General features: G+C 36.7%; 1 pseudogene; it reads right to left on the reverse strand.

Annotated features, from left to right (window-relative positions):
• Positions 1 to 22,553: 22,553 nt before the first annotated feature.
• LOC141416117 (olfactory receptor 7A10-like) lies at positions 22,554 to 23,455 on the reverse strand (annotated as a pseudogene).
• Positions 23,456 to 27,088: the final 3,633 nt, after the last annotated feature.

Genomic DNA, 27,088 nt, shown 5'->3' on the forward strand with positions numbered 1-27,088 from the left:
AGGGTGGATTCACTTGACTTTTGTTCTGATCTTTTGGGAACAGTGAATCTGTGTAAAATTTTCCTTTCCTGTGCAGACTGGTGTCCCACAGGAAAACCAAGAGGATGTAATAAGAGGATGGAGTAAAAAGGGGCACATGCATAATGAAGCTGTAACTAGGCCTGCTGCTCATATAACTCACACTGTACACCCTTGGTTGGATGAGACATACTTGACTCTTTGGGAACTTAAACTCTGGCTTGTGGTCCAAGGCTGAACTCCTTCCTGCTGTCTTGTCTGGGGTCAGAGATTCTATTTCTATTATCAACCATCCCAGGTGACCTCACACTTGTACACAGAGACTGTCATCTCAGAGATCCCATCAGGTGAGTCTGAGAGTCCAGTACACACTTACGGAGCATATTTACTCAAGGTCACTTAAGGGCAAAAGTAACCCAGAAATTGTGATATGTTTTGTATTTTTGTCTAAGGAATTTATTAATGTATTTACACAAAGTTAAATTTACAAGTAAATTGTAAAAGAAATTCTGTTATAAGGGAGATGGAAAGCATAAAGAGATTCTAACAAAAGAAGAATATAATCCAAGGATCTTTTCAATTAAGGGGAATAGGTAAATAGGTATAAACAAGGGAGGATTATACACTGAAGAAGGCTCATTTCTGTTTATTTGAATAATGGTGCATATTTCTGTGTGTTTTCATTTTGATGAGAAGTATCCAGACTTAGGGATTTCTTGCAGATAAATCCCTGCAACAGTAGTTCTTTTTTTTTTAAATTTTATTTATTTATTTATTCATTTTTTTCATTTTTCTTTTATTATTCATATGTGCATACAAGGCTTGGTTCATTTCTCCCCCCTGCCCCCACCCCCTCCCTTACCACCCACTTCTCCCCCTCACTCTCCCCACATCTCCTCAATACCTGGCAGAAACCTTTTGCCCTTATCTCTAATTTTGTTGTAGAGAGAGTATAAGCAATAATAGGAAGGAACAAGGGGTTTTGCTGGTTGAGATAAGGATAGCTATACAGGGCATTGACTCACATTGATTTCCTGTGCGTGGCTGTTACCTTCTAGGTTAATTCTTTTTGATCTAACCTTTTCTCTAGTTCCTGGTCCCCTTTTCCTATTGGCCTCAGTTGCTTTAAAGTATCTGCTTTAGTTTCTCTGCATTAAGGGCATCAAATCCTAGCTAGTTTTTTAGGTGTCTTACCTATCCTCACCCCTCCCTTGTGTGCTCTCGCTTTTATCATGTGCTCATAGTCCAATCCCCTTGTTGTGTTTGCCCTTGATCTAATGTCCACATATGAGGGAGAACATAACGATTTTTGGTCTTTTGAGCCAGGCTAACCTCACTCAGAATGATGTTCTCCAATTCCATCCATTTACCAGCGAATGATAACATTTCGTTCTTCTTCATGGCTGCATAAAATTCCATTGTGTATAGATACCACATTTTCTTAATCCATTCGTCAGTGGTGGGGCATCTTGGCTGTTTCCATAACTTGGCTATTGTGAATAGTGCCGCAATAAACATGGATGTGCAGGTGCCTCTGGAGTAACAGTATTTTGGGTATATCCCCAAGAGTGGTATTGCTGGATCAAATGGTAGATCGATGTCCAGCTTTTTAAGTAGCCTCCAAATTTTTTTCCAGAGTGGTTGTACTAGTCTACATTCCCACCAACAGTGTAAGAGGGTTCCTTTTTCCCCGCATCCTCACCAACACCTGTTGTTGGTGGTGTTGCTGATGATGGCTATTCTAACAGGGGTGAGGTGGAATCTTAGTGTGGTTTTAATTTGCATTTCCTTTATTGCTAGAGATGGTGAGCATTTTTTCATGTGTTTTCTGGCCATTTGAATTTCTTCTTTTGAGAAAGTTCTGTTTAGTTCACATGCCCATTTCTTTATTGGTTCATTAGTTTTGGGAGAAGTTAGTTTTTTAAGTTCCCTGTATATTCTGGTTATCAGTCCTTTGTCTGATGTATAGTTGGCAAATATTTTCTCCCACTCTGTGGGTGGTCTCTTCAGTTTAGAGACCATTTCTTTTGATGAACAGAAGCTTTTTAGTTTTATGAAGTCCCGTTTATCTATGCTGTCTCTTAGTTGCTGTGCTGCTGGGGTTTCATTGAGAAAGTTCTTACCTATACCTACTAACTCCAGAGTATTTCCTACTCTTTCTGTATCAACTTAAGAGTTTGGGGTCTGATATTAAGATCCTTGATCCATTTTGAGTTAATCTTGGTATAGGGTGATATACATGGATCTAGTTTCAGTTTTTTGCAGACTGCTAACCAGTTTTCCCAGCAGTTTTTGTTGAAGAGGCTGCTATTTCTCCATCGTATATTTTTAGCTCCTTTGTCAAAGATAAGTTGCTCATAGTTGTGTGGCTTCATATCTGGATCTTCTATTCTGTTCCACTGGTCTTCATGTCTGTTTGTGTGCCAGTACCATGCTGTTTTTATTGTTATTGCTTTAACAATAACAATATTATTATTAATTAATATTATTAAAATGTTATTTAACAATAACAATTTTATTGTTTATTGCTTTGTAATATAGTTTGAAGTCAGGTATTGTGATACCTCCTGCATTGTTCTTTTGATTGAGTATTGCCTTGGCTATTCGTGGCCTCTTGTGTTTCCATATAAATTTAACAGTAGATTTTTCAATCTCTTTAATGAATGTCATTGGAATTTTGATGGGAATTGCATTAAACATGTAGATTACTTTGGGGAGTATCGACATTTTTACTATGTTGATTCTACCAATCCATGAGCATGGGAGATTTCTCCACTTTCTATAGTCTTCCTCAATCTCTTTCTTCAGAAGTGTATAGTTTTCCTTGTAGAGGTCTTTCACATCTTTTGTTAGGTTTACACCTAGGTATTTGATTTTGTTTGAGGCTATTGTAAATGGAATTGTTTTCATACATTCTTTATCCATTTGCTCATTGTTAGTGTATAGAAATGCTAATGATTTTTCTATGTTGATTTTATATCCTGCTACCTTGCTATAGCTATTGATGATGTCTAGAAGCTTCTGAGTAGAGTTTTTTGGGTCTTTAAGGTATAGGATCATGTCGTCTGCAAATAGGGATGTTTTGACAGTTTCTTTACCTATTTGTATTCCTTTTATTCCTTCTTCTTGCCTAATTGCTCTGGCTAGGAATTCCAGTACTATGTTGAATAGGTGTGGAGATAGTGGGCATCCTTGTCTGGTTCCTGATTTTAGAGGGAATGGTTTTAATTTTTCTCCGTTAAGTATAATGCTGGCTGTAGGTTTGTCATATATAGCTTTTATAATGTTGAGGAACTTTCCTTCTATTCCTAGTTTTCTTAGAGCTTTTATCATGAAATGATGTTGGATCTTATCAAAGGCTTTTTCTGCATCTATTGAGATGATCAAGTGGTTTTTGTCTTTGCTTCTGTTAATGTGGTTTATTACGTTTATTGATTTTCATATGTTGAACCACCCCTGCATCCCTGGGATGAAGCCTACCTGGTCGTGGTGAATAATCTTTTTGATGTGTTGCTGAATTCAATTTGCCATTATTTTGTTGAAGATTTTTGCATCAATGTTCATTAAGGAGATTGGCCTATAGTTCTCCTTTTTGGAAGTGTCTTTGCCTGGTTTTGGAATAAGTGTAATACTGGCTTCATAAAATGTGTTTGGCAGTTTTCCTTCCCTTTCTATTTCATGGAACAGTTTAAGGAGGGTTGGTATCAGTTCTTCTTTAAAGGTCTGATAGAATTCAGCAGAGAATCCATCAGGTCCTGGACTTTTCTTTTTGGGGAGACTCTTGATTGCTGCTTCAATTTCATTTTGTGTTATAGGTCTATTCAGGTGATTAATTTCCTCTTGGTTCAGTTTTGGATGATCATATGTATCTAGAAATCTGTCCATTTCTTTTAGATTTTCAAATTTATTTGAATATAGGTTCTCAAAGTAGTCTCTGATGATTTCCTGGACTTCCATGGTCTTTGTTGTTATCTCCCCTTTTGCATTCCTAATTCTACTAATTTAGGTTTTTTTCTCTCCTCATTTTAGTCAGGTTTGCCAGGGGTCTATCGATCTTGTTTATTTTTTCAAAGAACCAACTTTTTGTTTCATTAATTCTTTGTATGGTTTTTTTGGTTTCTATTTCGTTGATTTCAGCTCTTATTTTTATTATTTCTCTCCTTCTATTTGTTTTGGGATTTGCTTGTTCTTGTTTTTCTAGGAGTTTGAGATGTATCATTAGGTCATTGATTTGGGATCTTTCAATCTTTTTAATATATGCACTCATGGCTATAAACTTTCCTCTCAAGACTGCCTTAGCTGTGTCCCATAGGTTCCGGTAGGTTGTGTTTTCATTTTCATTGACTTCTAGGAACTTTTTAATTTCCTCTTTTATTGCATCAATGATCCATTCTTCATTAAGTTATGAGTTATTTAGTTTCCAGCTGTTTGCATGTTTTTTGTCTTTACTTTTGTTGTTGAGTTCTACTTTTACTGCATTGTGGTCAGATAGTATGCACGGTATTATTTCTATTTTCTTATATTTGCTGAGGCTTGCTTTGTGCCCTAGGATATGATCTATTTTGGAGAAGGTTCCATGGGCTTCTGAGAAGAATGTATATTGTGTAGAGGTTGGATGAAATGTTCTGTAGACATCTACTAGGTCCACTTGATCTATTGCATATTTTAGATCTTGGATTTCTTTATTGAGTTTTTGTTTGGATGACCTATCTATTGATGATAATGGAGTGTTAAAGTCTCCCACAACCACTGTGTTGGCGTTTATATATGCTTTTAGGTGTTTCAGGGTATGTTTGATGAAATTGGGTGCGTTGACATTGGGTGCGTACAGATTGATGATTATTATTTCCTTTTGGTCTATTTCCCCTTTTATTAGTATGGAATGTCCTTCTTTATCTCGTTTGATCAATGTAGGTTTGAAGTCTACTTTGTCAGAGATAAGTATTGCTACTCCTGCTTGTTTTCGGGGGCCATTGGCTTGGTAAATCTTCTTCCAGCCTTTCATCCTAAGCATATGCTTATTTCTGTCAGTGAGATGAGTCTCCTGTAAGCAACAAATTGTTGGATCTTCTTTTTTAATCCATTTTGCCAAACGGTGTCTTTTGATGGGTGAATTAAGTCCATTAACATTAAGTGTTAGTACTGATAGGTATGTGGTGATTCCTGCCATTTAGTTATCTTAGTTGTTTGAAGGTTTGATTGTGTGTACCTAACTTGATGTTACTCTCTACTGTCTTGCTTTTTCTTATCCTGTGGTTTGGTGCTGCCTGCCTTTTCATGGTTAAGTTGGGTGTCACTTTCTGTGTGCAGGATCCCTTGCAGAATCTTTTGTAATGGTAGCTTTGTGGTCACATATTGTTTTAGTTTCTGCTTATCATGGAAGACTTTTATTGCTCCATCTATTTTGAATGATAGCTTTGCTGGGTAGAGTATCCTGGGGTTGAAGTTATTTTCATTCAGTGCCTGGAAGATCTCACCCCACGCTCTTCTTGCTTTTAATGTTTCTGTTGAGAAGTCTGCTGTGATTTTGATGGGTTTACCTTTGTATGTTACTTGTTTTTTCTCTCTTACAGCCTTCAATATTCTTTCCTTAGTTTCTGAACTTGTTGTTTTAATGATGATATGTCGTGGAGTAGTTCTATTTTGATCTGGTCTGTTTGGTGTCCTGGAGGCCTCTTGCATTTGTATGGGAATATCTTTCTCTAGATTTGGGAAATTTTCCGTTATTATTTTGTTGAATATATTACGCATTCCCTTTGCTTGCACCTCTTCTCCTTCGATGCCCTTGATTCTCAAGTTTGGTCTTTTTATGTAGTCAGTGAGCTCTTGCATTTTCTTTTCACAGGTCTTGAGTTGTTTAATTAATAGTTCTTCAGTTTTTCCTTTAATTACCATTTCATCTTCAAGTTCTGAGATTCTGTCTTCTGTTTGTTCTATTCTGCTGGATTGGCCTTCCGTTTTGTTTTGCAGTTCTGTTTCGTTCTTTTTTCTGAGGTTTTCCATATCCTGGCAGTTTTCTTCTTTATTGTTGTCTATTTTTGTCCTGAGTTCATTTATCCATTTATTCATTGTGTTCTCTCTTTCATTTTGGTGTTTATACAGTGCTTCTATGGTTTCCTTTATTTCTTCTTTTGCTTTTTCAAATTCTCTATTTTTATTGTCTTGGAATTTCTTGAGTGTCTCCTGTACATTTTGGTTGACCCTATCCAGTATCATCTCTATAAAATTCTCATTGAGTACTTGTAGTATGTCTTCTTTTAAATTATTCTTGTGGGCTTCATTGGGTCCTTTGGCATAGTTTATCTTCATTTTGTTGGAGTCTGGATCTGAGTTTCTGTTCTCTTCATTCCCCTCTGGTTCCTGTACTAGTTTTTTGGTGTGGGGAAACTGGTTTCCTTGTTTTTTCTGTCTTCCTGTCATTGTCCTTGGTGTTGTTACTGTCCCTGGACTGTGTGTAATTAAGTATTTTCTAGCTTGTAATAATAACAATGGTAATATTGAGAATGGAAGAGTGAGCTGAGATGGAAAGCAAGAAGTTAAAGAAAAGGGGAAAACAAATATACAGACAAGAGGGAGAAAGCAGAACAAGGTATCAGACAAGAGAGTTTCAAAGGTATAAACAGGGAGTGTTAGTGTACTAATCGACAGTAAGCTGAACAGACAATAGAGAGACAGAGGATTGAAAATCAAAGATAAAAAAAATAAAAAATAAGTATATGAAAGTAATATCTATATATAAAAATGAATTAAAATAAAATGGAAAATAGAAAATTAAAAAAAAAAACCAAAAAACTTCCAAGTTTATATGCAATGCAATTTCAGTCTTAATAATTTGGATGTCCGTCTCAATCTCCAGTCCTGGAGTTGGTGCCTCAGATGTTGTTCTGTAGTTGTCTCATCAAAGGGGATGCATAAAGTAGAACAAAACTACACTCACACACACACAGAAGAAAAAAAAAAAAAAGCCCCACCAAGTGTCCCCAGTTCAAATGCAATACAGTTTCAGTAAGTTTTTCGGCTTGCAGGTGTAATTCGGTTGTTCTCTCATCAAAGGTAGGGAGAAAAAGAAAAAAAAGCGTCTGGAGGCAGTTCTGAGAGTGGTATCTGCAACTGTGGCTTGCCTGCCTGCTGCTCTCAGCCTGTAGCTGGCGGCGTTATTTATGCAGATCTCTGGGGTGAGCTAGCACTCACCTGGTCCCACAGGCTTTGTTTGCTCAGAGTTCTCCTGTGCGGGGGCCTCTGCTACAGGCTTTCCCCTTTCCAAGCACTGGGAAAGGTGATACTGCCCCGCGTTGTCAGGCCTGCGTGTTTATTTATGGTTCACGTGGGAAGTGGGTCTTCCCTCCTCTCACAAGCGTCCCTGCTCCTGGTTGCTGGGCGTGCCCCGCTCCCACCAGAGCCTCTCCGGCCCGCCCGGCTTGTTTATTTACAGTCCCGGGAAGGATTCCCTTCCCCCAATCTTCAGCGCTCAGGGCGCCCCACCCTCTTTCCAGCGTGTCTTAACTGTTCTTATTGCTTAGTACTCAGTTTCTCTTTTTTTCCCAGGTGGAGGTCAGTCTGTCCAGGGGGCTATGCTGCTCTGGCCCAGGCTTGTCTGTGGGGGAACCACGGTACCGCGAAGCTCACCTGGTCCGCGTCTTCCCAAGCCGTATGGGCGCCGGCCACTGGCGGCCCCGGGGGCCCTCCTCAGTTCTCCGTTTAACGTGAAGTGGAGATTCTCTGCGCCGGCTGAGTTCCAGAGAATGTGACTTAAGTATTTAATTTCTTGAATTATTGGTTGGCCAAGTCTCTGAAGGGCACAGTCCAGGAGAAAAAGTCTATCAGAGCAGAGACTCAGCAGTGGAGACAGCACAGGACCCCGGGTATGGATGTGTCAGGTCCTTGAACTTCCACATGCCTCTTGTCCCAAGAATGACCCTCTACAACAGTAGTTCTTAAGAGATACATTTCACAGAATCTTTCTCTCTGGAGAACCTCATGAAAAGTGAACTTATTTAATAAGTGTAATGGGTAAGTGAAAGAGCTTTACTTTGTGAACTGGAAATGTAGTTCAGTGGTGTAGCACTTGCTTATCATGTGCCAGGCCCTAGATTTTATTCTTAGCACTGTAAATAAATTGTTTTGCTTTGCATTGTTTTCAGAACTTTTGAGGCTGAAAATACTGTGGACTTGAAAGTCGTTTACTTTCTCTATTTTAAATTGTTAAAGTCTTTGCTTTTATTTTATTTTTTATTGTTGTGATGGGGTACATTGTAGCATTTACAAATTTTCTTACATTATATCAAATATATCATACTTGAATTCTGCCTTCCATCATTCTCCTTTATCCCCCACTCCATTACTGGAACAGTTTCAACAGGTCTTGTTCTTCCATTTACATACATGTGTATACAGTATTTGCACTATATTCACCCTCCTACACCCTTTTCCCACCATTTACCCCCTCCCACTGGTAACAGGACCCATTCTGTCCTCCTGTTCTCTGATTTAAAAAAAAAAACTCACATTTTTGTTTGTTTAAATAGCTGCACAGGGAGTTTCCTTATGGAACTACCATGTCTATATGTACTGTAGCCTAACTTTGTTCATCTCCTCTATTTTTCTTCTTTCTACTTTAGTCCCAATCTTATGGTAATTTCAGCAGGTTTAAAAAATTCTATATTCATTCTTGTGTAGGAAGTACATTAAGTCCTTTGCTTCTGCTGAGTGAAGTTGGAGAGTATTTTTTCTTCTTTTATGAAAATTTAATTCTTTCAAGCAAAGATATTTTTTCACTGAATTTGCCATTTGCCATTTTTTAACTTATGTAGAGAATACACTTAGGAATTTGTGAAAAGTTTATAAATTTTATGTTGTCACATCTATCAATAGATCATAGTGTGTTACTATCCCTGACTTTTATTATGAAAGTATTAACTCAGCTATTTAATATTTTTCACTTGTGAATCTTTCTTCTGCAAAAATGCTAGTGAAAGCTCTGCACACTCAGCATGAATAAGGCACATTTTATACATATTTTCACATCTCTGTCATTTGTAACTGTACCTTTTTATTTTCTGTCATTTCACACATTTCTAAAAGTCATGTCATCTTTGGCTATCAATTTTTTTTTGGTTTGAGCTCAAGGCCTTGTGCTTGCTAGGGAGTTGCTCCACTATTTGAATCATGTCTCCCCAATCCTTTTGGCTTTACTTATTTTTGGGATAGGGTCCTTCATTTATGCCTGGACCATGATCATATTTATGTCTCTCACTTGGCTAGGAGCACATTTGTGTGCCACCTTGCCCAGCTATTGGTTAAGATGGAGTCTGTCTTTTTAAAAAAATTTATTAAAAAATAATAAGTTTACAGGGGGATAAATTGTAATATTTATATATGTGTTTACAATATATCTTCATTAGATTTACCTCCTCCATTATTCCCTTCTTCCTCCTTCCACCCTTCTTAGAAAAATTTCAACAGGTTTCAATCTTCTATTTTGATCTATAAATATAAAATACTTTCATCACGTTCTCACTCTCATTCACCCTCTTCTTATTCCCTGCCATCTCCCACTGGTACCCCAGAAATGACCTCTTTTACCCTCCTTCTCTTCCTTCTTTAAAAGTATATGTTGATAGTTTAAGGTGGTTTCACTTTGGTACTTCAGACCTGTATATACTGTGCTTTAATCAAATTAATCCCCGTATTATTTAGTTTCCTTGAGATGCAGTCCCGATTTCACTTAACATAATATCCTATGGGTTCATCTATGTTTTATCAAATGACAGAATGTAATCATTTTAAATAGGTGAATATATTTCACTGTATATATACATATACATATACATATATATATATTACATCAAATGACCAATAGCACATGAAAAATTACTCAGGGAATTGTAAATCAAAGCCATAGTGATGCATCATCTCATTCTAGTTAAAATGACTGTTATTAAATGCCAAGAGATAAAAAGTTTTAATGAGGATGAGGAGAAAAGGGAGCTCTTGTAGATTGTTGAAAGTAATGAAATGTACCTTAATACAGATATTATGGAAAATATAGAAATGTAAATGGATACAGCCTGTATAGAAGTTATTCACAACTTAAAAATGGAAATACCAGTCAGGTGCTGTTGGCTTATGCCTGTAATGCTAGCTACTCAAGAGGCAGAGATCAAGAGGATTGTGGTTCAAAGTGAGCTGGGACAAAGAGTCCTGCAAGACCCTATACTGAAAAAATGCTTCATAAAAAAAGACTAGTGGAAAGGCTGAAGTTGTAGGCCCTGAGTTCATGTCAAAGAACTGCAAAAAAGTGGAAATAGCATATAATCAACCAATCCCATGACTCACTATACATCCAAAAATTAAATCAGAATGTCAAAGAGCTACCTACACACAGTACACTGCTGCACTATTCTCAAGAGCCAAGATATAAAATCAAAGTGCCCACCAATGGTACTCAATTAAGATTCCTCAAATGCATAAAAAATTTTGCATTACATGAGCTCTTAGCAAAACGTTGAGAGTGAAACAGGAATTTATAACCAGAGATGGCACAAACACCTCTGAGGCCAGCTCCATACACATTCTATGGAAATTAACTTTTTTCTTTCTTTCTTTCTTTCTACTACTGAGCTACATCCACAGTCTTAGAAGTTCATTTCTTGTCAGTAAAATATAAACTTAAAATATAAAATACAAATAAAATAACATAAATATAAATAAAATATGAAGTATAAAATTATAAAATATAAATTTAAAATATAAATTACTTCAACTATTTAAGTAATATATATTTCTGTGAATGGTAATCATGGCATTTTTTTTCTCATTCCTGTTAGTCACTTTTACTGCATGAAACCAGGAAATGATATTCAATTTTCAAAATTTCTTCTTTTGGGATTTTCAGAGGACCCAGTACTACAACCTATTATATTTGCACTTGGGAACCTGCTCATCATCCTGGCCATTATCTAAGACTCCCACCTGCACACACCCTTATACTTCTTCCTCTCCAATCTGTCCTTTGTGGACATCTGATTCAATTCCACCATGATCCCAAAGATGCTGGTGAACACCCAGACACTTAATAAGGTTATAATATATGAAAGTTACATCTCCCAAATGCAGTTTTTCATACTTTTTGTACATTTGGACAATTCTGTTGCCTGTGAGGGCCCATGACTGCTTTGTGGGTATCTTTTGACCCCTGTATTACACAGTCATCATCCACTTCCGGCTCTGTGTGGTGATGGTTCTGGTGTCTTTGTTAGTGACTGTTTTCCATACCTTGTTATAAAGCTTAATGGTGATGCAGCTGTCCTTCTGTACAGACTTGGAAATACCACACTCTTTCTGTGAACTTAATCAGTGGTTCATCTTGCTTGCTCTGACACCTTTTTTAATGACATGGTCATATATTTTGCATCTGTGCTGTTGGTTTGTTTTTACCCTTGTTGGCATCCTTTATTGTTACTCCAAGATAGTTTCTACCATCTATGCAATCATATCTGTTCAAGTCAAACACAAAGCATTTTCCACCTGTGAATCTCACCTCTCAGTTGTCTCTTTATTTTACTGCACAGACTTAAGTGTTTACCTCAGTCCTGCTTCAACAGAAAACCTACACTCAACTGCAACAGCTCTAGTGATGTATACTTTGGTCACCCCCATGCTGAACCCTTCCATTTACAGTCTGAAAAATAAAGACATCAAGAGGGCTCTGAAAAGACTCTTTCAGATAGAAATTATAAAGGTCCCAAGTGTGCTGAGACTAAAGAAGTGTCCATTAGTGCAGAACTTAAAGCTGCAGAGACAGAAATTGGGATTCTTTGATCAGATGGTGGAAGCAGAAATTGTTCCTTCTATTTTACTCCTGGAGTTTCTGCTTCTTTGATTTCAGCTACTTTATAAAATGTAATTACACAGCTAACTTTATTATACCTTCTTCTATTTATGACATCCAATCCTCTCCATTTTTTAATTTTTCACCTTTCCCAGTTTTCCCCATCTTTGGATCAGAAATAATTGGAAATTGCCATTTATCCCATAGGCCATATTTTTAGGAACAACTTATCTCAAAATACATATATTGTACTCAGTATTTTTTCTTTTGTTTTGCCAAAAATAGTCACAACCTGTACTTATATAAAAATGCATTTGACAACTAATTTTGTATAATTGTAGAGTGGAAAAAATCTGAGATGATTTTTTCACTAGTGTGTTTATCATTCATTAGTGTATTACTTCCTTAAGTCCACTTCCTGATAATATAGATGCTAGCATAGTTTTATTATTATCTTTTTCCTATTTTTTCTCAGTGTCCACAGTGTCTACTATAATTATGGGCAAAGCAACTCCTTGGAGTATTACTCTATTTTCTTTCCGAGGTATGTATTCATATACTCTAGGTAGCATTATCTAAATTATAATAATATATAAATAATGATAGATTGGTGGTTCTTAAGTGTCAGGAACTAGAAACTGAGGGAGAATAATGTGGTTTCAATAAGGCCAAATCCAGGATTCTGGAGGTGATGGGATTGTACTTGAAGTTTATTAAGATGTGTTAATATATACGTTAATGGGGTTCAATTCCAAACATGTATACAGCATGCACTTATATGCACAAGGCACTGCGTTTCCCCCCAGTACCACACAAAACCAATGAGACTAATCTCCAAGAGCTGCCTTCCCTCTGTGGGTGGTAAGATGCTGAATAAGGTCTGAAAACACTAAGACCATCCAGTAGAGTCACTCAGTTCTCCACCACCAGTGCAGAATTCAGTTTTCTGTTTTTTCCTCCAACTATTCAGTGCACCTGGGGGAAACTCATGGGCTTGGATTCTTGGTGTCTCTTGGGGAATACATTATGATGCTTGTGGAGCACGTGGGAACCTGCCAGTCCACAGGCTGCAAAGGTACCTATAGGCAGCAGCAGCTCCCAATACACAAAGAAGGGAAGCTTTTGCATTGAAAGTATCACATAAGAAAACAACAGGCCCTTGACTGGAACTGCTCTCAATCCACATACAACAGCAACCTACACACTAGGAAGTATGAGACCCCGCTTAGTTTTTGTCTGACTGGTGCTAGGGATCAGGGCAGGAGTACTGAGCCTGTGGGTGAATGCTTGGGTACTGATGTATACATCTAGTCTAGTGGTCAGTTATTATATCTCAACTCTGCAAGTACATAATCCTGCCTGAACATTGACAATACTTAAAACGAAAGACTACAGTGATTGAAACTTCCAACCAATGGCTTGGTCTGAGATGCACAAATCCCATTGCAGAAACACAAGATATTTGAAAAAATAAGATAACATAACTCCTCCAAAACACACCACCATCACCAGAATAGAAAATGAAGTGGCTTAAATCCCAGACAAATAAGTAAAAGAAGATTAAAAATTAAAGGTGGCAAATATAAATACCTGAATGAATTAAAAAAGAATACAAATAAGTGGTTAAATGAAATAAGGAAGACAATGCAGTATATGAAAAAGGAGTTCAATAAAGATACAAAAATCCTGAAAAAGTTAAAATTTGTAAATGAAAACTTCAAGTCAAAAAAAATTCAGTTGAACATCTCACCAATAGATGGATACTTGAAAAGAGAATATCTGGGTTTGAGGCTAAGATAAAAGAATTAGAACATTTAGATAAAGACAACAAATAAAGAAGTACAAATGGAACATGTTGGATTTGTCAGACATCATTAAAAGATCAAACCTGTAAATCATGGGCATAAAAGTAGAAAAAGTACAAGCTAAATGCATAGAAAATATATTTAATAATGACAGAAAATTTATCAAATCTTGAGAGACACTTATTCACATACAGGAGGTTTTTAGGGTTCCAAACAGACAAGATAAGGAAAGAACCTCCCTACTTCATATTATATTTAAAATTAAGTATAGAGAACATAATGATGTTCAAGGAAACAGCATTGAAGCCTGCAAGAGAAAAGCACTGAGTCAACTATGAAGGCAAACACACCAGAGCAACAGCAAATTTTTCAAGAGAAGCTAGAAGCAAGGAGGGCATGGAATAATATATTTCTAGTGCTGAAAGAAAAAAATGGTCTCCCTAAATTACTGTATTCAGCAAAGCTATTCTTCATAAATGAAGAAGAAATAAAAATATTCCATGATAATAAATTCATGACCACAAAGCCAGAAGATACATAAATCCTATACAGAAAAAGACAACAAACACAATCGGAAATATTTGGGAAGCAGTTTCATAAAAGTTTAGAAGAGAAAAGGAGGATTAGAAAAGATAGAAGCATTACAAAAACATCAGAATGACAACAATTTATATATATCTTTCATTAATTACTCTGAGTTTCAATCATCTCAGTTCTACCATACACTCAGTTATAAACCACTCCTGGGTATATATCTGAAGGAATGTGCTCCAGGATAAGGTACAGCCACTTGCACATCCATGTTTGTTTATAATAGCTAAGCTTTGGAAGCAGCCCAAATGCCCCATGACTAATGAATGGATTAAGAAAATGTGATATATATATATATATATATATATGTACAATGGAGGTTTATTCAACTATAAAGAAAAATGAAATTATGTCTTTTGTAGGTAAGTGATGAAATTGGAGAACATGGGGTAAATGAAGTGAGCTAGCCTCAAAAATTCAAAGCTCATGTTTTTCCTCATACATGGAAGTTTAACAGATAAGTAAAATGTATAAATGAATACATATGTGATCATATATATATGTGTGTTATCTATCTATCTGTTTATATATATATATATATATATATATATATATATACAGTGAGGGAGAGAAGATTGTAGAAGTGGTCTGAGGGGACTGTGGGAGGGGGAGGTGAGAGAGGGAAAGAATATTTTAGAGAATAAAAAATGGAAGCAACTCACCTATATATGAATATAATATGACGTACTGAATTGTAAACTGTGAATAATAGGGGAGCATGTGATAAGAGACAGAACAAGTAATGGAGGGGGTTAATTTGATTAATGTACAATATATACAGGCCTGAAGTACCAAAGTGAAACCCCTGAACTACCAACATACAAAAGGGTAAAACAGGTCTTTTCTGAGGGTGGGGACAAGTGGGCGGGGGTGGGCATAAGGAAAGGGTGAATGAGAGTGAGTATAGTAGGTGTGTTTTATATTCATATAGGAAAATAGAGGAATGAAGCCTGTTGAAATTGTTCTAAGTACGGAGGAGAGGGAATGAGGGAGGATGAGGATGGAGGGTTTAAATCTAATTAAGGTATGTTGTAAGAACATATGTAATTATCACAATATATCACCCTGTACAACTATATATATGCTAATAAAATAAAAGGCCATATCAAAATGATAGGAATTAGCACATAAATTTCATGAATTTCTCTGAATTTTATTCATCTAAATTCTCCAGTTAAAAGACACAAAATAGTGGATTAGGTTAGAAAACAAGACACAACTCTTGGTTGGCTCAGAGACAGACATCTCATTGGCAGTTAAAAATCCAGGCTTACATTGAAAGGATGCATCACTGAATTTGTTTTTCAAGTATTTTATTGACAACTTTTTGCATCTATGTTCATAAAGAAAAATGGTCTGTATTTTTCTCTTTTTGTTGTGCCTTTCTGGGTATTTGTTACTACACGTTTCCATGAATGAGTTTCTTAGTGATCTTTCCTTTCTACTTTCTATAAAAGTTTGAGGAGAATTGGTGGTAGTTCTCCTTAAAGGTTTGGCAGAATTCATCAATGAATCCATCCAGTACCGGGCTCTTCTTTCTTGGGATATTCTTCATTAGTGCTTCAATTTCATTGCCCATTACAGATCTGTTTAGATGGTTAATATGCTCTTGATTCAATTTAGGTAGGTCATATGCATCAAGCAATTTATCCATTTCTTCTAGATCCTTCAGTTTATTAGAATATGTATTTTCAAAATATTCCCTGAATTTCATTGGTGTTATTTTTTTGTGATGTCACTCTTTTCATCTATAAATGTCACTAATTTTGGTTACTCTCCCCTTTTCTACTGGTTAGTTTGGATAAAGGTTTGATAGTTTTCTTTATCTTTTCAAAGAATCACCTTTTTTTGTTTCATTGATTCTTTGTATTGTTAGTTTAGTCTCTATTTCATTAATGCCTCCCTGATTTTTATTATTTCTTTCCATACTCTGATGTCCCTTCTTTTTCTAAGAGTTTGGGGTACATTGTTAGGCTACTTATTTGAGAGCTGATTTTTAAATGAAGGCATTCATAGCTATAAATTTTCTTTTAGCACTGCCTTTATGTTCCCAAACGTTCTGGTTAGTTATATTTTCATGCTGCGAATTTTTTTTTTTGGTTTCCACTTCTCACTTCTTCAATGATCCTTTGATAATTCAAGAGTGAATTGTATAGTCTCCATGTGTTTGGGTATTTTCTGACGTTTCTCTTGTTGTTGATTCTGATTTTATTCTATTGTGATCTGCTAAAATACAATAAATTATTTCAATTATTTAAAACTTTATGTCTTGATTTATGTCCTAAGTTATGATTTATTTGGAAAAAGTTTCATGGGCTTGTGATAAGAATGTGTATTCCTGACTATTGTGTGGAATATTCTGTAGATACCTGTTCAAGCATTTGATCTGTCATGTTATGAAAGTTTCAGGTTTGCTTTTGGTATAGAAGACCTATCTATTTATGAACGTGAGGTATTAATGTCACCCACTAATGTTGTGTTGGGGTCTATCTACCCGTGTTTTTATGTTCAGTAGTATTTACTTTATGAAATTTGATGTGCAAAAATTTGGTGCCCATGTTTGCACCTGTTATATCCTACTGATGAATTGTTCCCTTTATCAATGTGAAGTGTCTCCTCTGACTAACTTTGGTTTGGTATCTGCTTTGTCAGCTATGAGTGTAGCTACTATTATTTGTGTTCAGGGTCCACTTTTCTGGAACTTTTTCCCATTCTTTCACTGTATGCCCGCAGTGAGGTGCAGTTCTGTCAAATGGTCTAGTCTTGCTTTTTAATATAGTTCTCCCATCTGGCTTTTGATTGGATAGTTGAGAAGTCTAACATTCAGTTATTGTTAAAAGGTATGCGACAATTCCTAAAAGATATTGGTTTGTAGTGTTTCATTTTTCCTTTTTCCTTCCTCATTTGCTTATCAGCTTGTCTAGTGACATTTTTTTCTTCATATTTGTGCTTATCTGCCTCTTCTCTATGTAGGATTATCTTAAGTATCTTCTGAAGTGCTGGTGTAAGGATCATGAGTTACTTTATTTTTGCTTATCATGAAAGGTTTTTATTTCATGTATATCTCTCTCTATATATGTAATAAAATATGTATGTATTTTGATGGTACAGTAATATATGTTGGCTATTATTTTCCTTCAGGTTTTGAAATACTTTATTCTATGCCCTCCTTGTTTTGAAAGTTTTTACTGAGATATACACTGTAATTCTGATTGCTTTGTCTTTACAGGTGTTATAAGTGATGTGGTACTTTTCTCTTGAAACTTTGAACATTCTTTCATTGATCTGAATGCCTAATGTTTTAACTGTAATATGTCTTGGTAAGGTTTTTCCTGATCTCGAATGTTTGGAGTACTAAAAGCCTCTGTACTTGAATGATAATCTCTTCCTTAAGATTTTGGAAGTTTTCTCTCATTATTTCATTCAATATATATGCTGTTCACTTGTACCTCTTCTTCTACTTCTAAGTCCATAATTTATAGGTTTGTTTTTTTCACAGTGTTCCAGAGGTCTTACATGTTCCATTCATACATCTTTAGTTTTTTTCTTTATCTTCACCTGCATGTTCTAACACATCTACCCTGTCTTCAAACCCTGATCTGTCTTCAATTTGTTCGAGTCTACTGGAGAGAAATGCAACCGAGTTTTTTATTTGACCTGTTTAGAATTCCATTTCCAAAATTTCAATTTGAGGTTTTTTAGAAATTCTATGTACATTCAACCTCCCTTTCATGTTCTACATTGCCTTCTTTAATTTACTTAGCTCTTTATTTGGGCATTTTTGAAATTCATTTGGGCATATATTTGTGTCCTCTTTAATTTCCTGGATTTTTTTTATAATTGTTAAAAATGTTCTTTTTGTCTGATATTTCATCCTCTTCACTATCATTGGTGTTACTGTGAGTTGATATTTTTGGAGGAGTCATGTTGCCTTGTTTTTTCTTATTTCATGTGTTTTTACATTGGAATTAGTGCATCTAAGGCCAAGTCATTGGTTGTAAGCTTAAATCACCTGTAGTCTTTCAGTTGAAATATACTCAATGTTCAGTCAGGGCAGTGTAGTGGCTAGGTTGAAGTACAACTTGTCACCAGGAGACTGAGGATATGGCTTTATGGCCCAGAATTCTCTCATATACTCAGGTACCAGGCCCAATTCTCAACACTGCTTACAATGAGGAAAACTAACTGGGTTCCCTTGTGGGATGGTCAATTGTTTGCTCCTTGGCTGCTTTCACTGAGAAACTTCACTTCTTTGAGTACTGGAAGACACTGCTTGCCACAGGAACTTACAGCCTGTTGACTGGACAGGTTCCCATTTTTTCCACAAATGCCTCAGATTTTGCTGCTAGGGGTAGCAAGCATTCAAGCCTAGGAGTTACTCCAAATTTATGATAGCACCAGGGAAGAAAAGAGAGCACTGAGTTAATCACTGGAGGAGAACAGAGGGACTTGGGGACACTGACTGGGTGCCTCTTTGCTTATAAACCCAATGCAGCATTTCACCTCCCTGTGGGGGTGTAGGAGACTGAAAACTTCACGATACAGTTGATCTGAACTCAGTACCTTCAGCACCACCCTGGCAACAAATTATGCCATGATGTAGTTCCCACGTGTGCTTTCAGCCTATGCCTATCAAGTCACCTGTGTGTTTGTGTGGTGGGGGGTGGAGGCTGTGAAAATCAGGTTATTCGGAGAGTGTGGGCCATGGACTCTCAAACCTACTTGGCATCAAAAACCTGCCAGAATGCAGTTCTCAGAGGTGGGCCTTAGTGCTTTCAGGCCTTGCCCAGAAGTTCAAATCCTTGTTGAGGGGAGGAGGCTGTGGATATCATGTGATTCAGAAGACCAAGAGTTTGGGACTTCAAACCCACCTGATAGCAAACACATGCCAGGATGCAGTTGCAGGAGGTGGGAGTTAGTGCTTATATCCTAAGCAGTTCACCTGTGTGTGTGTGTGTGTGTGAGAGAAAGAGAGAGAGAGAGAGAGAGAGAGAGAGAGAGAGAGAGAGAGAGAGAGAGAGAGAGAGAGAGAGAGAGAGAAAGAAATGAATGCAGTTGCAGGAGGTGGGAGTTAGTGCTTATATCCTAAGCAGTTCACCTGTGTGTGTGTGTGTGTGTGTGTGTGTGTGTGTGTGTGTGTGTGTGTGAGAGAGAGAGAGAGAGAGAGAGAGAGAGAGAGAGAGAGAGAGAGAGAGAAAGAGTGAGAAAGAAATGAAGTGGTGAATGTTAGGTCGACCTGGATGAAAAGGCCAAGTTGGAGTCAAATTGACAAAATAGGTAGGCTTTATTGAGAACGTGCGCTCTCGTGCGAGGTTCACTGTCCCCAAAGAACAGTACTGGAGAAGTCACCCCCAAGAAATGGCAGCTCAGTTTTTATAACCTGGGTGAAGTCAAGAGCTTAGGGTATCATGGAGTGTCAGGATAGGTTGAAGCCTAGTGAGGGGAGGGGGCTCAGAGTAACGTGGACCTATAGGATAGGTCGGGACCTATTTTCCTCTGGCAACATAGGGGGAGGAGGAGAGAGGAGGATGATTGCCCCCCCCACCCTGGCTGGAGTTGCCATGGTAACCAGAGGAGGAAGAGGAAGGGGGAGGGTGAAGTGGAAGGTCCCTGATCACCATGTGGTGGCTGCCCACTGGCCAAACGGTGAATATTGTATGATTTGGAGAATCTGAGCTCAGGGTTCTCAAGCCCACCTAGCAGCAAACATATGCAGCTAGGAGGCATTCCTTAGGGGTGAAACAATATGCCAGCTGTAGGTTTGGTCCTTTGGTTCCACTGCAACCCTCAGGCAATGTGATTTTCTTCTTTTCATAGAAGACTGGGCCTCCAACCACTATACCCTTTCCTGCTTCTCTTTTGGACCACATCAAACCATCTCTCTTTACATGACCACCAGTTGTGGATGTGATTCACCCAAACAGGGGTGTCCCAGGACTCCCTGAGTCATGATTGTTCCTTCTTTTCAAGCCCCCAGAGTATCTCAGTTGGTCAATAGACCTAGTTGACAATGTCTTCCTATAACTCTCAGAGATGAAGGGAGTGGCAGAATGTTTTTCTTCACTGAGATTTGCTTTCCACACTATTTCACCAGCTACTCACATTAAGTTTAGTTTGTGGGAGTCGTGAACTTATCTTGCAGCTAGGATTGCCAGCCTGTAACCAGGGTCACCTGTCTTATGATTACATCTTCAGCTTCAGCTTTCCCCACCCTGGGGAAGCAGGGATTGGGCTTGGGATCGTTTGTTGCTTTTCTCTGTTCTCTCCTTTCTCCATGTTTTTCTACTATTCTGTTACCTCTCATGATTGTAATGATTCCCAAGGCCCTTCCTCTCTTTAGAATGTAGTATCTCCTTTTTTATCTGATTGTTGTCCTTCAGAGTCAAAATGACAGACATGCCTAATTTGCCATCTTGGTTCCTCCACAATTCTACTACTTTGTATTCTTGGCATTTTCTCCAATACATAAAGATAGCATTTACCACTAGTCTCTTATTCAAATTTATTCGATATGCTCTATTTTTAAATGACTACATGGAGATTATTTTCCAGGTAAAAAGAACATTGATTTTTGTTAAGGGATGAACAAAAATATGCAAAAATATGATTGGAAATTACATGACTGGGAAGGAATGGATGCTTTCTGGTGAGTTATGCTTTGATTATGAGAGTGGAAGTTATTTCTGAGCATAAAAGAGAATTATAATGGTTGATATTGGTATTGTACTCACCACTTTAGTGGTTGTGGAAAATTTCAGAAAGGAGAGGAGTTTCCATTTGGAGCAAAGGAAGGTTTCTTTAAGGAACATTTTTTATTACCACATATTAGATAGGTAAGGGATTTCATTGTGACATTTCCATATAGGCTTACAATGAACCTTTGTTAGTTTCACCACACCATCATTCTCTGTCTTCCCCTTCCACCTACTTGAAATGATTTTTACAGGGTAAGGGTTTTTGTTGACATCCTTGCAGGCTTTCAAGTTACAGAGAGATAATTCAATAATAAAATATAAAATATGCCAAAAAATCTTTAATGTTTAAACTCACCTACACATGGATAGCAACCATCTACATTTCAATGATTATACTTGCACTGTGAAGAAATATATCTTTCATAGTAATGCAATGTATAATGTAGACATTTATCTCATCAAATTTTAGGTCCTCTCTGATGTTGAGAACTAATTAATCAATCTATCATTTCAAATTTGTCTTTCTATATAGAGTTCACTTGGAGTCCTGCATTTAATAAGTAGTTTTGCCCAGTGACTACAGTAGATATTATGGACATCAACCTGAATAACAAAGTACAATCCTGATGATGAGAAGAAAACACAATGACCAGTTCTAAAACATAACAGTTTGCTAAAACCTCCATATTGGGAAGAGCAGTTAAGGTAGTTATTTGTGAAGGAAGGATAGACCCACAAGTGCAAATGAGCTATCTGAGAATTTTCTCTAGTACAAAATCATATCAGTAATGGCTTTCTCCCATAGGTAGAGAATACCACATGACTATATTTTGTAATAACAAGAGAAATATAACTCAGAATAATCTTTTCTCAAATTTTACTTTATTTTTGCATTAGCATATATTAATAACATGAGGGTGTTTCACTGTGATAATTCTTTGCATATGTACAGTGTACTGTAAACAAGGTCATCCCCTTCATTATATTCCCATTCTTCTCTTTCTCACATCCCCCTCTTTCAAACTGTGTTTGATGGGTTTCATTATACTGTTAAAAGAATCTTCAGAAATTCTGCTGTGCTAAGAGATAAATGGGAGTTTCCTATATTTCTAATCCAAGTTTGAAAATTATATCCTGGAAGTATGAAAATGATAAAGTGTAATACTGTTTACATGTCATGGGGAATATAAAACTTAATAAGGCTGATTTCATAAGTTTTATAGACAGGGCCAAATCAAAGAAATGGAAACTCCTATATGATTGAAATTCTTCATATACATGTGTAAAAATAGAGTAGTGGCACCATTTAAATTGTTTAAAGAGAGGTAGAGAGGGATAATAAAGAGTAATAAAGTGGGTGAATTTGATCAATGTACACATATGCATGTATGGAAATATCACAACCAAACATCCTTATATAGTAGAATATGTTACTAAAATTTTTTTCTAAAAAAGATATTGGACTCAAGCAAAAAATTGGAGCAGGTTCTACATCTACATTATGATCAAAACACTTTAAGTTTTTGTTCTGACGATTGGTGTCATTTTATCAACAGTACTATTTTAGTCCCTAGATAATGGGCACTTTTCTAGCTTTTCTCTCAAAGACTGTTTTCAGAGTTTTTTGATGTCCTTATTCCTCAGACTATAGATAAAGGGGTTCAGCATGGGGGTGACCACACTATATATCCCTGAGGCTTTTGCTGTGGAGTGTGAGTTTTGGGTCACAGCAGAACTGAGGTACACTCCTAAGATTGTGCAATAAAATAAGGAGACCACTGAGAGGTGAGATGCACATGTGGAAAATGCTTTGTACTTCCCCTGAGCTGATGAGATTGCATGGATGGAGGAAATTATCTTGGAGTAAGAATAAAGGATGCCAGTGAGGGGACCTCCACCCAGAAACCCAGCTACTAAATTCATCTCTATATTATTAAGAAATGTGTCAGAACAGGCAAGGTGAACCAACTGATTAGGTTCACAGAAAAGTGTGGAATTTCCATCTCTGCACAGAAGGACAGATGCATCACCATGAAGCTCTGTAGCAAGGAATTCATGGCACCTGTGGCCCAGATTACCAACACCAGCATCCCACACAGTTGGGGCTTCATGATGACCATGTAGTGCGGGGGGTGACAGATGGTCACAAACCTGTCATAGGCCATCACAGCGAGGAGGAAGTTGTCCAGTGCTACAAAAAATGAGAAAAAGTAAATCTGGATGATGCAGCCTTCATAAGTTATGGCTCTGCTGTGTGTCTGGATGTTCACCAGCATCTTTGGGATGGTGGTGGAGGTGAAGCAGATGTCCACAAGAGACAAGTTGGAGAGGAAGAAGTACATGGGTGTGTGCAGGTGGGAGTACCCAATAGTGGCCAGAATGATGAGCAAGTTTCCAAATATAGAAATCAGATACATGAAGAGGAAAAGTCCAAACATGAAAGGCTGCAGTTCTGGGTCTTCTGAAAATCCCAGAAGAAGAAATTGTGAAATTTGAGTATAATTTTGTTGTTCCATTTGCTGTTGATAATTACTAGGAAAGAGAAAATTAACACAACTACTTTTTGTACCATTTCCTCATTAGGACAATTTCTGTGCCAACTATGATTAGGAATTTCTAATTCTTATCTATATTATGTCCTCAATATCATGAGTATTCTACAGTCTTAAGGAGCAAATTTTAGAACTTGAGACATGTAAATTGAATTTCTATCATCCTTCTGCAGTTTAGGCACTGAGTTTACTATGCCAAGAAATGCAGGTCCTTATAATCTGATTATGGAAAATAGATGTAAAAAGATAAGGAAATTACCAAACAATATCAGTACAAGAGCATTTTTGAGGGAATGATATGTATTTGAGGAAAGAGATAGATTTGGCCTCTACACAATGTATACACTTGTTAAAAAATCATGTTGCATCCCACAAATTTGTATGGTTTTTGTGTATCTTTAAAAATGTCATATAAATATCAAGTGGGACTAATTGTTATGAAGAATGGTAGGTAAGGAGAGTGAATAGAGGTCACTTTTGTATTGGTTTTAGGTTTGATAGATAAAGAGGATGATACATGGATGAAGATTTCAATGAAGAGGGAGGTGGAGTCACAGGTTCTTGCATAAGTTTGTGTCTGGCAGAAAAAATGGGTACAAAGGCTTGTTTCACATATCAAAGTTCAGACCAAAGCTATGGGTGTGTGTACAATTATAAAGAGAGATGTGAAGGAGAGATACTGTCTGAGAGTGTTGAAAAAGGAGGTAGCTTCCCTGCTACTAAAGAAATGGAAAGATTTTCAAGATGTAAAGAAACCTTCATTCCCATGTGGCCCATGTACTTTGTTTTCAGCAGAGTTGTTGAGTATAATTTGTGAACAATTGCACATATGTATTATGTAAAATTAGTTGTATCTAGACACATGTAAACGCTGATCATATGATAGCCACAATCAGTGTTATAAGCACATCAAACACCTCCCAGATTGTCCAGTGTTCCTTTTTCCTTTTGTTTTGTTGTATTGTTTTCTCTGAGGCAAGAACACTTTAGATTCATACTCTTGTCAAAATTTGAAGTGCATGACATCATATAATCTGTGCTGGCACTATGATAATATGGCATGTGTCTAGGAATTAATCATTGCATACAATAGTAACTGTACCTAGCAACAAACATTGCTGGTTCTGCACTTTCCTCACTCCACCATACTATTCAATTCATCTGTGAGTCTGAGTACCTTAGATATCCATGTACATGGAATCATGAAGCATTTTAATTTCAGAGTCATCCTGTTTATCATAGTGGATCCATCCTTCTTACTTTCTTTTGTAGAATTCAGACATCTGTATTATAAGAGAGACAATTTGGTCAGAAAAGGACTGTACTAGAAAAGAAAACTACAAGCCCAAGTCCTTTATCAACATGCATGGAAATAGTCTCAACAAAATGCTAGAGAAATGAAATCAACAGCATGATAAAAGGATGATTCCAAGTATGGAATATATGAACTCAGGAACTCTGGCCATGAGAACTGCCTGGTCTATCACAATCTCTGTAAAAGTCTGTACCTGTCATTGCAATCTGTCCTCTTTCTTCACAGGATACATTCCTGTGGTGGTAAACATATCTGGATTCATTTCCTTATTCTCTGCCCTTGCATTTATTGACTAAAATATAGAAATAATAAGAAATTAAGATACTAAACCCAAAGTGTGATGAGTTAAAGAAATAGATTTAGAGTTTCTTCATTAAATGAAATAGAGTGAAACATAAAACTACAACCAAAAGATCTAAAATAATAGTAAATTAACTCCATCAACAGGAGTCTTTCATTAATACAAAAAATATTTTTAGTAACAGAAGATAAACACAATCAGAAGTTATTTCATCCTGTAAGAGTATGAGTGGATACAAATGTGCTTTTGCAACTGGAAACCATGGCAACAGTAATGAAATTAATTAATGACCATTATTATAATATTCTAATAACTCCCTTCATGAGTTCTCATCACTCATGTGAGCTAGTTGAATTGAATGCAACATCTAACCCATTCCTTACAGTATTGATGCTGACTATCTGAGCAATTGTACAGAAAGGGGTATCTATAAAAATAATGAAATGTGTATGTATAAAATATGCATATTTAAGTGATATAAGTCATCTTTAGTTCAATGCAAAAGAATCATTTAGGAAGATGATGCTACTTTTAAAAATTGAATGAAGCACAATGCCAAAAAGACAGTAATAAGGAAAAACAGTTATGTAGTAGAATGGCAAAAGGTATAAAAGTAAACTGATTATTACTGATCATGTAGAAGAACTTTCTAAACTTAGAAAGCAATTGAGGAGCTGAGAGGCAACAGAATGGAGTGCTTTGATCACGCAAAGTATATTAACTTTGATATAGTCCCAAAATACATCTGTACATATTTGAAAGAATTAAATGGCAAATGAGAACCTTAATGAAAACCCTTTCAAATTCTTTTGCAAAAAATGAAATCAAATGGTAAACACATTCAATGCTCATAAAAGCAAAGAACTTGGAGGTATAATTTGGAATTAATAGCAAAGAGAAAGAAAATGACTAAGACTCCCAAACACATTGAGCCTGAGCAATAAATGAAAGAATTGGTACATAAAGCTCTTTATTTTTCCCCTCTACCTATCAAATAAAACTTCTTTTGTTCCTGTGAATTTGCCAGCATAAGACCTTGTGAAATATGTCAGAGTTGTCCTAAGATTGTGATTATAAGCAATTCATTAACCTGGTCTTTGTAATGAATATAGAAACAGGCTTGTATACACTACATATGAAAGTAAAGAAAAATGCCCTCACTCCCATGTGCATCCTTCCAAACCTAATATTTGTAAAAAATTCAATTTTCCCACTCTGAAACCACAGAACTCCTTGGAAATTGTCTAATCTCATGGAAAATATGTGTACCACTTCAGTGTCATTCAATTTGGCATTCATTTCCATGCCAAAATTGTAAATAATAATCTATGCACTGCAGTCAAGTTATTTTACATTCTGTAGAGAAGTATTTCTAGATTCTGCAGTGCATAGATTATTATCTCCTGCTATTAAAAATATTTCATTATATTAGTGAGAGACTTCCATTCTTTTTGGACCTTTCCTACAAGTCCTTCTAGGGTTTAAGATTCACCTAGATTAAGTCTCTGAGAAAAAGTTCTCCATATGGAAGTCTGGTTTCTTGCATGAAAAATGGGTGGTGGAAACTGAAGCTCTTTCCAAGACAGGCCAGAAGAAGTGAGTGAAGCAATGGTCCTTGCCAGGCTTAGAACTCCAAAATGATGCACCATGCAGTGTCCAGCCTGTGATAGTACCCTCTGAGGGACATCACCAGGGCATGTATACATACCTCCTTACCTGCTCATTAGGCACATTTCCTCTTGTTACTCCAAAACTTGAGCACCTGATTTCCCTGAGGGACATTGGTGTGAGCAGATAGAAAAAATTTCTTGCTCATTTTAGATATTCCTAAAAGACCAAGTTAGGAATGAGGCAAATCTTGTCCTTATTATTTCTTCTCCATAAAATGAAATCTGCTGTCTGCATGAGTCTAACTTCCTCAACAGTTTTGCTCAATACTTAGTTCCAATTTTCTCAAAAGTCTGAAGTACTTGACTATTCT

Source organism: Castor canadensis, chromosome 14 (genome assembly GCF_047511655.1).
Source record: "Castor canadensis chromosome 14, mCasCan1.hap1v2, whole genome shotgun sequence".
NCBI lineage: Eukaryota > Metazoa > Chordata > Mammalia > Rodentia > Castoridae > Castor > Castor canadensis.